Genomic DNA, 12,866 nt, shown 5'->3' with positions numbered 1-12,866 from the left:
GCCTAGACAAGTGGAACTCTCTGTCTTTCACGATAATCATAGAAAGGTTGGTCTAAGATTGAATGCCAGGTGAGTCCCCAGGTTTGTTCCCCCTCCTTTTCCCTTGCTTCTTTTTTCTTTGCTTGTCCCTAGCATCTTTAGCCAGGGACTAAAGGTATGCACTTAGAAGCTACAATTGGACAGAATGGAGCTTCTTTTTTCTTTGTTTGGCCTTGGTTGTCTTGGAGTAAAGCTGTTTGGACTTCAGGGATCACAAGGTATGCACTAGGTTTGGCAATCAATGGTCGAAGATTGCATCCCAAGTAAGTACCCTTTCCTTATCCCTATTTAGCCACTGACTATGCAACTCAACAAACCCTGTTTACGCATGTAATGTAGATAGTAGTTTTCTTAGATTAAGGAGCAACTGCACATGCATTTTCGTGGTAAGGGATTACGATCCAACTACTCAATACAACAACTTGTTGGATCGTGCCATTCGTCACCGTGATACAAGAATTTCATATCTCAACTGGGTCTGCATCTTCCTCGGTTTTCATAGCTTCGATTTGTATATCTATAACAATACCATGAGCGCCTTGGGGCGTCCTCAAGATATGTTTTCGGATACCGCTATTCAACTGCAACCAATATTTGCCGAGTAAATCCAGAATACTTACGCTTTGGCTCCCGGATCGACTGCACCTAATGCGGCAGCAGGCACCAGCTTAGCCTGGGGTGGAAGCCACTTAGCAGTAGTGGCCGGCAAGGTGGCCTTAGCCTCGATTCCATTAGGCAGATTTTTTAGTGCACTACATCTACGCATTCACGATTCATGTTACTGCACTAATATTATTGAAAGGCATCTTATTTGCTTTGCACGCAGCTTTCGACTAATACTTGACAAAGCAAATCTCGGGTTTCGCTTTCCTTGCGACCGCCTCGAAAGGGGGGGCACCTGCTAGGTATCTGCGTGGGATCACGTATTCTTGGGGCTGCTCTAGATGTACAACTCCATTTCAATAGTTATATTCCATTTCAGCTGGAAGATGCAATCGGATGTATGGGGAAGTGTAAGTGAAAAGGGAGCAGTGAGTCACATTACTGGAGGAAACAAAGCACAAAGTTCAACGACAATCAATGGATGGCTGCAAGATGTGGGCACAGGCTTCTCAAGTTATTCAGTCATATGGTTCTTCATTATCTGCATATGGGCTTTTCTTTTCTTCTTAGGGGCTCATTTTGTCCGGGCCTTTAGTCTAATGTTTCTATTCAGTGGTTGCGGCTATTGATAATAACTTATTGAATCTATAGTTTGGGCTTATAACAAATTGAAAGTTGCTCTTGTCACCCAGAGCTCTAAGTATTATACATCCTTTTGTTTTCAAAAACAAGTCGTTTATACATATAGTTTCAATATCTCCACTTATGAATGCAGCTTTCTCCTTATCTGGCAAGCTGCTATGTAGCGGCCGGGGTTAGACATGTTAGCCCAGTGCCCAATGGAACCTACGGGGTCTGACATTGAGACAAGGGGTTTTAAAACAAGGACAGAAGTGAAGGCTGTAACTAGCGGCAATGCACAAGGCAAAGCGTCTTCTATGCCAGAAGATTCCACGTCTTTGACAATCTCCCATACACTTTCCTTAAGTGACTCTGGGTGTTCACGAGTTTTCGGGGCCGTAAAGCTAAAGTTTAGTCTTTTTTCTTTTGCTTCCGTAAAAATTGGCCTCAATTTCTCTAAAGAAGACCCCCATATCCGGACTTTCAGAATGCTCCCAGTGCAACTTTGTAAAAAACAGTCAGGGAGAAACCTATTCATCGTCATCGATAAAACATAATATTGATGCTTATCTTAATGTGGCAGCGGAAAAGAAAAAGGCCGAGAAGATACGACAAAGCCAGGGCTCTTATCTAAATACTATTGTTATATGGGCAATTCGTCATTCACGTTTCTATTTAAAGCCAATTTTGTCCAATAAAGGCCGTAAGGCAAAGGACAAGTCTATAGTGTAATAGTAATGAGATAGATTACGTAAGGCTTTATTACAAAGTGCGCTCCGCTCCTTGTGTTTGTTTAATTGCGTGCGAAGTAATAAAGGTTTGTTTTTTGGCTCTTTTCTTTGTTCAAGGCCTTTTCTGCCTCTAAGCAAAAAAAAAGGGAATTGCTTGTTGTTCAAAGTATTTACAGTCGGTTAAGTCTATGCTTTTGTTTTTGAGAATAGACAGCAAAACAAAAGGAAAGCCTTTTTTGCCTTGCCTCATAAGCAAGCTCTTATCGCTCCGCTCGCGCAACAGCGTGTGTGTTAAAAAAGAAATGAACATTAGTGTAGCGTGGAACCGAAAACGAAGAATCAACCAGCAACCATCTGTAGGTAACACCGATGAGATCTTCGCTGCGCCGGTCACTCTTTTGGGCATGAAAGCGAGATGGATAAATCTCTCCCCCTTTGTTCAATTAGCTTAAGTAGTAAGGGCAATTAGCTTAGTTGGTAGAGTGCCTCGTTTACACCGAGATAGTCAGCGGTTCAAGTCCGTTATTGCCCAGCCTTAGTTTCTATCAATTTGAAATGGAATGATCAATTAGCTTAACCCTTTTAGTTGGGAGGATTCATTAAGCCCCCATCCCTGCCCTATTTGTTCTCTGAAGACGTGCAATTTGAACTGTAAGCTTGGCATGCTTTTTTGTTAATTCTCGATGGCTTATGATCCTGTCGGGAAAGGGATGGATGTCTGAGCGGTTTAAAGAGTCGGTCTTGAAAACCGAAGTATAAAATACCGGGGGTTCAAATCCCTCTCCATCCGTATTTATTGAAATTATACAATCATTAGGCTTCTAGTAATAAATCGAATAGACAAAAGCCTGACAAAGCAATGCCGCGTGAAGGCAGAAGACCTACGGGTCGTAAACTCAAAAAACAAGCAATGACGGTATCTAAGAAATAAACATCGGCTAACTCTGTGCCAGCAGCCGCGGTAAGACAGGGGATGCAAGCGTTATCCGGAATGATTGGGCGTAAAGCGTCTGTAGGTGGCTCCTTAAGTTAAGTCTGCTATCAAATCCCTTAACCCCGGACAGGCAGTGAAGCATGTAGTTTAGATGCTGGCGCGAAGAATCTTACTAGGGCTTGACATGCTCTGAATCCTTTTGAATAGAGAAGAGCGCCTTTGAAAACGCAGACACAGGTAATGCATAGCCGTCGTCAGCTCATGCTGTAAGGTATTGGGTTAAGTCCTAAGCGCAACCCTCGTGTTTAGTTGCCACTATTGAGTCAAGTTTGGAACCCAGCAACAGACTGCCGGTAACAAGTCAGAAGAAGGTAGGGATGATGTCAAGTCAGCATGCCCCTGTAGCCCTAGGCAACACATATGCTACAAGAGCCAAAACAGAGAGCCGCGACCCCACAAAAGCAAGCTAATTTTAGAAACTTGATGTAAGATGGGACTCAAATTAGAGGCCGCTAGTAAAGTAAGATTATTCGCTATCCTGGATTCCATTTCCCAAAGACTCTTGCAACCATTCTTTTCTTTTGTCTCTCTTTTGTAGTTTTCTTTCGTGTAGGCATCAATGTTTAACTTAGTCATCTCTGCAGCTACCTCCTCAGTTACCAGTTAATTTTCCAAACCTACATATGTATTAATAAGTCGGCCCCTAGTTAATAGTTTATTTTCCAAACCTGCGTCCGGGTGACTACGACCAATAAAAAAGTCCCACTAATTATGGCCACTTTTGCTACGTTTCTTGTCACTAGCTTCTTGTTTTAGTTTCTCTAAAAGATCAACTACACCTTTTGTCGCACGTAGACCACTGCCATGAATGTCAAAACCTCAAGCCAATATCCTATAATATCCTATAATTAGTTCAATGTTATATGACCCATCATTTTCCAACTTTCTTTGTCAAAGTAGCCTTTCAAGATTTACTAAAGGTATAAAAAGAACATATCGCCAGAATGTCCACACTAATCGCTCAGGTAGGAAATATCGATCAAACGTTTTGTGAAACCATACGCCCGGTTATTCCAACAGAACACTGGTAAATTGATCAACATAGCACCCTTTATTACGGCTACATCTTTTGGTTGCATAGACTCTGATGGCAACATGGACTCTGAAAGCGTGGACTCCGCAAGAAGTATTAATACGCACAAAGGATTCTTACTTTTTAAAGAAAGAAAAGCAAAAAGGAGGATCGGGACAGGTTTTACTCCGCCTCCTAAGTGCTAAAGAAAAAGGGAGCTTTCTACATAGTTCGGTAGTGGTAGCTACCGTGCCATGGCATGATAGCGGCAAAAGAAACAAAAAAACATCAACATCATAATTATTACCAATAAAGCCAGGACTCCAAAAGACAAGCTAAATTCCATTTCTCTAGACCAGAGCGTAATGGCACTTGGGTTTTCTCTTCTTAATCTCGTACCTTGTGTTACCTACCCACTTGGTGATAGTCAAAGCGAAAGTTAGGGTTTTTTTGTTTATAGGAAATTTAAGATCCCCGGGAAATCCAAACACCTCAAAGGGCTGAACACAAAACAATTATAAACTATGGAAACAGGGCTTGTAGCTCAGGGAATTAGAGCACGTGGCTACGAACCACGGTGTCGGGGGTTCGAATCCTCCCTCGCCCATCAAAAAAGGTTATGGATACAAGAGATGAAAAACCCAATACAAAAAGTCACCTTTCAATTTATCATGACCTGCAGTATGCCAGAATCATTCGCTATTGTTCTATTGGTTTCCAAACGGATATATAGATTTGAAATCTCAAAGAAAGAAAGCATATTATACGTTACTCCGGATTATCTATATGAAATATTATTATTCTTCAGATGCCATATTAATACACGTTTCGGTATTTTGATTGATATTTGCGGAGTCAATTACCCTTCCCAAAAACAAAGAATCAGAGTTATCTATTAATTACCGACTACTTAATATAAATCATGCATTCGTATCAAAATCAGTGTAAACGAGATCACTCTTGTAAGTTCAGTAATCAGTATATATTCATTAGCTGGTCGGTGGGAGTGAGAAGTGTGGGACATGTATGGAGTGCGCTTTTGCCATTATCATGAGTTACGCTGTATATTAACGGATTATGGGTTCAAAGGTCACCTATTAAGGAAAGACTTTCCCTTAAGTGGATACGTGGAAGTACGTTACGATGATTTGGAAAAATGTGTAGTTTCCGAATTAATAGAAATGGCTTAAGAATTTCGCTATTTTAATTTGGCTAATCCGTGGCGTGGCGACTAATGCCATCTAGATATTTAAGTAGCGAAAACCGCAGCAATACCAACACTAGCAATAGAGGCAGAAACAACAGTAGGCGCCTTCCATTAATGCCTCGTATTAAAAGGGAAGGCAACGAAAGTAACAAGGACGTCATCCAGGGCAAGAGGCCTTGAAAGGAACTGTTAAAAGCCATGCTTCTACTTAAAGACTTCGTCGATTGGTTGAAATGTAAGTCCCTGTAGCCGCAATTGAGTCATGCTAATGTAGTTCGTTTTTGTCATCTCCACCATCAAGTTATTAAAAAACTTGTAATGCGAATTATTTCTCCTTTTTTAGGAGTCCCCTCTTTTTTGTTAATTCCCTTTTTCTCCTTCTGGGAGCCTCAAATCGCCTATTGTGAGGAGACGAGAAAGACCCTTCTCAGGGAACTCTATCATAGAGAGATTTCTGGGAGGCAATTGCCACTGTCAATTTGTAATAGTTTTGACAGATGAACACGGGCCCACCCCTATAGAACGTCAGATTCAAAACTTTGCCCAGGTTCCGGAGGAAGATGCGCGATCTTATCTCCTAGAGGCCTGGAAAGATATCGAAAATATTAGAAGAGGTTGTTCGACAGGGGAATTGCCCAAGGCAACTATCGCATATGAAGCGATTGCCTCCATGCAGCCGGGAGCGTTAACTCCCTTGCTTAATACCATAATCTTACGGTTGCGGATTTTCTCAGCAGACTTCAAGGGGGGAGATGAGATGATCGAGGAGGAAAACCGGCGACCCCTTGAGCCAGAGTTAAGCCTAACTGTCCAGCAAAAAAGTTGGATTTCTTCGATCATCCCTGGCATCAAGCAAACCACGACCAAATTGCTACATATATTTAGTCTCCTAGCCCTTGATTTGAAGGAAGCCGCTAGTGCTGCGGAGCTAAGAATCTTGCGAGTGCCAGAGGAAGCGCCGCTTGAAGAAAGAGTAGAGGCTATACTCAAAATTTAAACGTTTGCAGAAACGTCGCCAAGAAGACGCTGAGGACCCGCAGCTCCTTCCTGCCTTCTTTCTTCGACATTATTTGCAAAAAATATCGCAAAACTCTTCTCATTTAACCTACCTATACGGGCTCCTTTTTGAAAATCTCCCCAACCAATCACAACTACCAGAAGTTTTTGGGCAACAAACGCAGGCAGAAGCACTGCTTCAAGAAGCCTTAGTCCGAACGGGCTTGCCGCGGGAGATATTCATCCAGCAGCTGAAAGAACTCGTAGAGGGGGCACAAGCATACAGAAACGAAAGCGAACATTAAATGAACGCCATCAAAATCTACAGCTATAGCTATCCCATTTGGATTAGAGCTTCGCCCCTCGGGCCCTTAGCAGTCAGTTCCTGCAAATCACTCTGGCGTTCGGCCGCATGCCATCATTGGGTCTTCCCCAATGAACCATATGTACTGATAATTGAAGGTGTTTCCCATAAAAATCCCTCTAGAATAAAGAAGCAAACTACAGTTTGGCCTGCATAAAGAAAGAGAAGGAGTAAGTCTTCGCAGGGTGCAAAGGGAGTCGAAGTTCAAAAACGAGTGGGCCCGGGTCCCCTTGTTCGAGGTGTTGCCACGAATCTGGTTGATTATCCCTATGAAGGAGGCGAAGGGCGCATGAAAGGAGGTAGACCTTCAGTGTCACCCTGGGGAAGGCCCACTAAATGTGGATTTTGAGCGATAGTGAGGAAACACAGAAATTAGTTTATGGCATGATTCGTATGGAAAGGCCCTTTTGTTGATGCTTGCCTGTTAGAAAAGACGAAAAAGATCAGGGGGAGAATCTGGTTATGTTACTTTAGGCTTTGCCTTACCAGAAGCTATTGCCTTGTTTGCTTTGACGATGGATTTTTCAATCTTATTTGTATCTTAAAAAAAGAAAACAAGATAAACATGAATAACCTCACCAGAAATCTCTCCTTTATTTTGAATAACCTCACCAGAAATCTCTCCTTTCTTTTGAATAACCTCACCATATATCTCTCCTTTATTTGTAAGAACCTCAACATATATCTCTACTTTCTTTTTAATAACCTCACCATATATCTCTCCTTTCTTTCGTTGAGAAAGGTATTCTTGTTTGTTGCTCTTTTTTTAATTTTATTAAATCTAATTGGGCTTGGGTTTGCTGAAACAACATACTGTATGAATATGGGCGCTAGTAGTTCTTCAATAGTAACTCAAGCGCCTTCACATTCACAGTTTATGCAACTAAAGGAAGCGGATTGCCGTTCAATCTTATTTGAAACTTGGCAAGATTGTGATAAAATACTTAAAACCTGCCAACAAGGCAGATTGCCCAGCGCTGAGAACGGTTATAAATTCATTTCACAACTGCAGCCTGCGCAAATAAACAATCTAGTAAACTCTATCTCTGCCAAGTTAAACCCCTCCATTGTCAGCGAAGACACAATGCAGGAATGGGCTCAGATTTCGGTACAGTTTAAGGAGGCAAACTCCCGTCTGTTCACGTCGTTCCATAAGGACCTTATTCCTGGCTTGATGCTCATCTTTGGGGTATCTCTCCCTTTAAGCATGTCCCCGGAAGAGGGCATAGAACTCCTCTTGAAGGTCCCCTTCTCCCAGGAAGTGATAGCGCATTATGCCGCGCAAATAGTCTCCCAGGCGCAACCTTTGATTGACATGTATAAAGCCCTGTTTGAGCTCTTGCCTTCGACTCCAGAAGTAGTTTTTGTTGAGCAAGACATGCCGCTGAATCCAGAAATAGAAATAACTATTTCGCAGGAGGAGGCGGATAAAATCCAAGCCATTCATAATAAAGCCAGGGATGCTGTCCAGATTTTCGTTAAGTTCCATAGGCTTAGAAGCCGGATTCGTAAAAGGAATGCCTTTAAACTTAAACGTAGACGTCGTGGTTAAAAAACCGTCTCACGGGCAGAGCGGACACCCTGGGGAGGGTAAAAACCACAGCTGACGACTGAATCCGAATATTACGGATTACATATATCAAGTAATTACTTTCTTTTAGGGAAGGGATGGTTAAATTATTCGGTAACCAACCTAGAGATCATCAACGACAAAGATTGACTTTTTTGTCTTTTAATTGAGTTAATTTTCTTTAATTACGTAAACTCATTTTGAAATAACGCAAAAAACATTTCCAGGGTTGGGCTTTCCTTGACCCAACCCCCCCGCACGGATAGCTCAATTGGATAGAGTCCTTGGCTTCGAACCAGGTAGTTAGGGGTTCGAGTCCTCTTCAGTGCAACATCGTTTCATTTCGGGCTTCGATAAAGCTATATACCACTAACTCTCACTCTTATTGAGAAGAAAGCTTTCACAACTTGCAAGGTAAAGCATGTATCTTCCACCCGGTATTATGTTCAGTCCTCTTTCTTTCAGTTCTTGTTTTATTTAAAGTAAGCGGTTCCCTATGCTTTTTCCTATAGCCCACCTTTTGGATGTTTTAAATCCTATGCCAAGACTAGGGAGCGAGGGGCACAAAGTGTCAAGCAGGGTTGGGTTAACCTTTCTCGCCGATTCAATTTATACTGGGATCAGAGGAATGAGTTGAGAACGCCACTACGTTCCTGTACCCTTTGCTCTTAAAAAGTATCGCTGGTTTTCCCTGCATAATCTGGGCGCATGGTCGAATACGTCCAGTCTAGCGTTGGTAATTCTGTAGAAATAAATGGATGCACGAAGTTCATTCTAACGCCGTAGACACCGAGAGTTTAATTGGTTGAGCCCTGAAGTGCCGAAGGGCAATCCCAACGCAAACCGTAGACATTGATAGTTCCTCATACATGCCTTGTTTCTAAATTACCATGTTATCGCCATGACAGGTTTCGTAATCTCGTCGTGTACTCGAAGCGACAGTGAATTGATCTCTAATCACAATCACCCAGTCCTCTTAATGGTGTCGCTAGGGCAAACAAAACAAGCCAACCACTAACTTTTTTAGGTTAGGGGGGTTTCATTACTGTTTATTACTCATCTGGTGCTTACAGTAGTGTGTTTCTGCTTCTTAGTAGATCTTTTTAAAGAACGCCTTTTTTATTCTATTATTATGCTTTTAAACATAGAGATGTGCTTAACAAAGCCATAAAATCATTAGAAACTCTAAAAAAGGCAAAGGAATCTAAAAATGTTTAGGCAAAAGCTACTTTGGAAGCAGAGGCAAGGGAATCACCTTTTATAAACTTTCAAGGAGGCAAAGGAAGCAAGAGAATCTTCGCCATTTTCGAAGAGAGATACGTCTCCGCCCCTTACATACGAGAAGGTGGTTGGCAAGTCCATGAGTTTTTCAGAAGCTTTCCTAAGTGCTTCGTGTGGTGTCGGACTACCATTAGTCCATATTTCAATGAATGAGATTTCCTGTGTCGCTCTACCACTTCCAAATAGATGGATGCTATAATTTACGTTTCGGACAGGCATAAATACAGCATCGATGGAAAATTGTCCCTTTCCGGATTTCGCTAGATTTTCTATACGATATCCGCAATCTTTTTCAATCTCTAATTCAATAGTTAGAGATATTGGTTGGGTAATGGTAGCTATATATTGCGAATTGTCAATTGCTTCGACGCCAAGTGGTAATGATAGATCGCTCGCAGTTACTTCTTTAGGACCTGTTACAGATGAAAACGCCTCTTGAATATCTTCTTTTGAATCGCCCCTAAGCACAATCTCTTTCGGATTAACTAAAGCATCATGTATTGTCTCTTGAAGACCCGTTATTGTGGAATACTCGTGCACGACTCCGCAAAATCTTTCACGTGTTATGCTTGTCCCTTCAATCTCTTGTGACAAAGCTCTACGCCTGTATATGAATGACTCCCTTTTGAACTCCGCGTTTTCCCCCACGTGAACGAATTTTTCTCGATTTATTTGACTTGATATAATTAATTAATTATTTTTATTGGGAAGCTCTGTTTAATTAATATTCTTTTTCAGATATAAATATTTATTATCCTTGTTTCTGTTTATGTTTTGATTTGCAACAAATTACCATGATTCGTCTACGTCGTAGAATCAATCGACATTTTTTACATATTTTCCGAATGGAAGCACGGATTTTCGTATCTATAACCTTGAATTAATTGGGTAAATCTACCTGTAGGTTTGCTACATGTTTCTTCGATCTAATCAAGATAGGAAATTTGGCAAGAGAAGTGGTTTGGTTAACTGCCGAAAATCTAAACTGATACCGAAATCTACTGACTATTGTTTGTATGCCTACTTCTAAGGCGATAGATGATGCGTCCCTTGGTAAGATCATAGGGACTCAGTTCAGCTCTTACCCTATCTCCTGGTAGTATTCTTATATAACTGCGTCGCATCCTCCCCGATATATGAGTCAAAACTTGACATCCATTATCCGAACACGCTCAAAACGTGGCATTGGGTAAAGATTCTGTAACTGTACCTTCCATGCCAATGAGATTCTGTTTCTTCATCATTTGGAATAAGTAAACCTCCTATTTACATTACAGGTTTCTCCAAAAAAATTCTTTTCATACTTTCGGAGAACTTTCAGCTATCAAGGAAACCGCAGCCGGAACTATTGAATAGAACATGCCTTGATTCCTTAAGCAAGAGTTTTTGCTTGCCTTTCTAGTTCCGGTTACGCAAATTACTTTGGCGTTTGGCCGCGTGTCATCATTGGGTCTTCCCTAATGATAAGCTTGATGCTTAATTGATAAAAAGAAAGAAACGTAAAATTGTCATGAATATGTCTTACATTTCAAACGAAAATAAGGCAGAGGGAATAAAACGGACTATTTTGAAACAGTTAACCTTTTTCTTTTCTCTTTAAGTCTGTTTGGAGGCGGTATCGGGTTTTTAGGCACTGCAACTTACTATCTTTGCTATATGTGGAGATAGGGATTGGCTGTCGATGTATCTTTGCTATATATCCTTTATCTTTTAGCTAAAATCTTTGGAATCATTATATGATTTCTACTAGGAGTAGACTTTCCGGTGTCAGTTGAATGCAAAGTCATGGCTTCCATGTAACGTTGAAAGGGTCTTAATGTGGTGGGATCATTTGGGTTGTTATAACTTTTAGTGGATGGTTTGAAATCAATTTTAAAAGAACCTATTTTACCTCCAAATGCTAATTTTTTTCTTTTTGTAATGGCTCTAGTAATTACATCTACGGTGCATCGTGTGAGGCTCATTCTTGTTTTTGTTTTCGTAATAGAGGAAGACCCTTCTACATAGATATTTAACTTGCTTGAAAAAGCTAATACAATAAACATCTTGGGCTAATAATCCATCGAGTTCACAAGCGATTAGTCGAAAACAAAAAGAGGCGAAGCCGGGAGCGCAAAGCAGGTTCCCTGAAGGACAGACAGCCTAGCCCCCTTCGATGGTGTCCCTTAGCTGATGCGAGAAAGGTTAGATTGACTTACTTGATACGTACCTACTGCCCAAGTAAGGGCTACGTATCTTAAACGGAATACGTCAATATGTGTGCAACGGAGCGGAGTAATCTAGGGCCCCCAATCTAGGCGAAAGCTTTGACTTCCACATGAAGCGGTCAAGGTTGCTAGACAGTAAGCCACAAGCAAACATAGGAATTGACTTGAACTATTAAACAGGTGCGCAAGGACCTGTAACCATTGGGTGCTCTGACGGGGCGAAGCAAGAAAGTGTGTAGCGCTTACTCTGTTCTCGAAGGGCAAATGTACAAGAGAAGAGTAACCACGGGAAGTAACCGCTTTGCATTGTCTAGTAAACGATGCGCGGCCTCAGAGGTTGCATAGTAGCAAAGAAGAAATGCCAGCAACCTGGCCGAGCCGCGAAGGCAACTAGTTAGAACAAACCTTAATTCAACGTTGGCAGCCAGTACGTATGCGTTAAGAATAAGGAACAATTGTATCTTTAAAACAGAAGGGACAGAACAGTGATACTCTCAGCAATTCAATTGAGGTGTTCTAAGTGAAAGCTGTATGATGAAAAATTGTCACATACGGTTTGGAGGGCAGCATAGCATTAACTGACCCCTATTTAAGTTTGGTTGCTTGGGCCGTTACACCTTTTGATTATGGTATGGTATTGTTGGATTCAAATGTAGGTATATTCCATCCATTTGCTATATCTTCCTTAGGGGTTTATGGTATTATTATAGTGGGTTGGTCTAGTAGGGCGGCCGTTCAGCCACCTGTAGTACGCCCTAAATTGTTTGTAGTGCGAAACAATCTGCTCTATCCATACAGGGTGTAAGGCTCTTTAACAGAACTAGTAACAAGCTTGACTCGTGAAACATAGGGGGTTCTTGTGTAAAAGGCTAAAGCCGCTTTTTGATAAGAATACGTTTAAAGAAGGAAGAAAAGGAGAGCATGCCATAAAAGCGTGCATGCATGGTTAAGAGTCGATCTCTTCTTCCCAAAGAGTACCTAACAACACCATGTGGAACCTTTCCTTGTGGATCAGGATGAGGTGCTGTCTTAGCGAATCGAACTCTCCTGCCAATGACCTATAGTTCTCCCTGCATCTCTTATCTTAAAGCGAACGACTGTATGCTGTCTTGCTTCTTGCTGGCTGGGATTGCTTGCCAGCTAGGTAAGATTGGAGCAACCATTGCATGGAAACACATTACCTATCCTCTTGGGGACAAGAGACTAAACGACATCCCGATTTACTGCATTCCGGGACATAT

General features: G+C 41.6%; 1 non-coding gene and 1 pseudogene across 1 annotated transcript; both read left to right on the top strand.

Annotated features, from left to right (window-relative positions):
• Positions 1–2,702: 2,702 nt before the first annotated feature.
• On the top strand, positions 2,703–2,784 carry TRNAS-UGA (transfer RNA serine (anticodon UGA)). Its single transcript has one exon. It is a non-coding gene; the product is annotated as a tRNA-Ser (tRNA).
• Positions 2,785–4,640: 1,856 nt separating this feature from the next.
• Positions 4,641–6,204, top strand: LOC147447838 (uncharacterized; annotated as a pseudogene).
• The last annotated feature ends 6,662 nt before the right edge of the window (positions 6,205–12,866 follow it).

Source organism: Adiantum capillus-veneris, chromosome 11 (assembly GCF_014529385.1).
Source record: "Adiantum capillus-veneris isolate H3 chromosome 11, ASM1452938v2, whole genome shotgun sequence".
Lineage (NCBI taxonomy): Eukaryota > Viridiplantae > Streptophyta > Polypodiopsida > Polypodiales > Pteridaceae > Adiantum > Adiantum capillus-veneris.
This window is presented reverse-complemented; position numbering and strand designations above follow the sequence as displayed.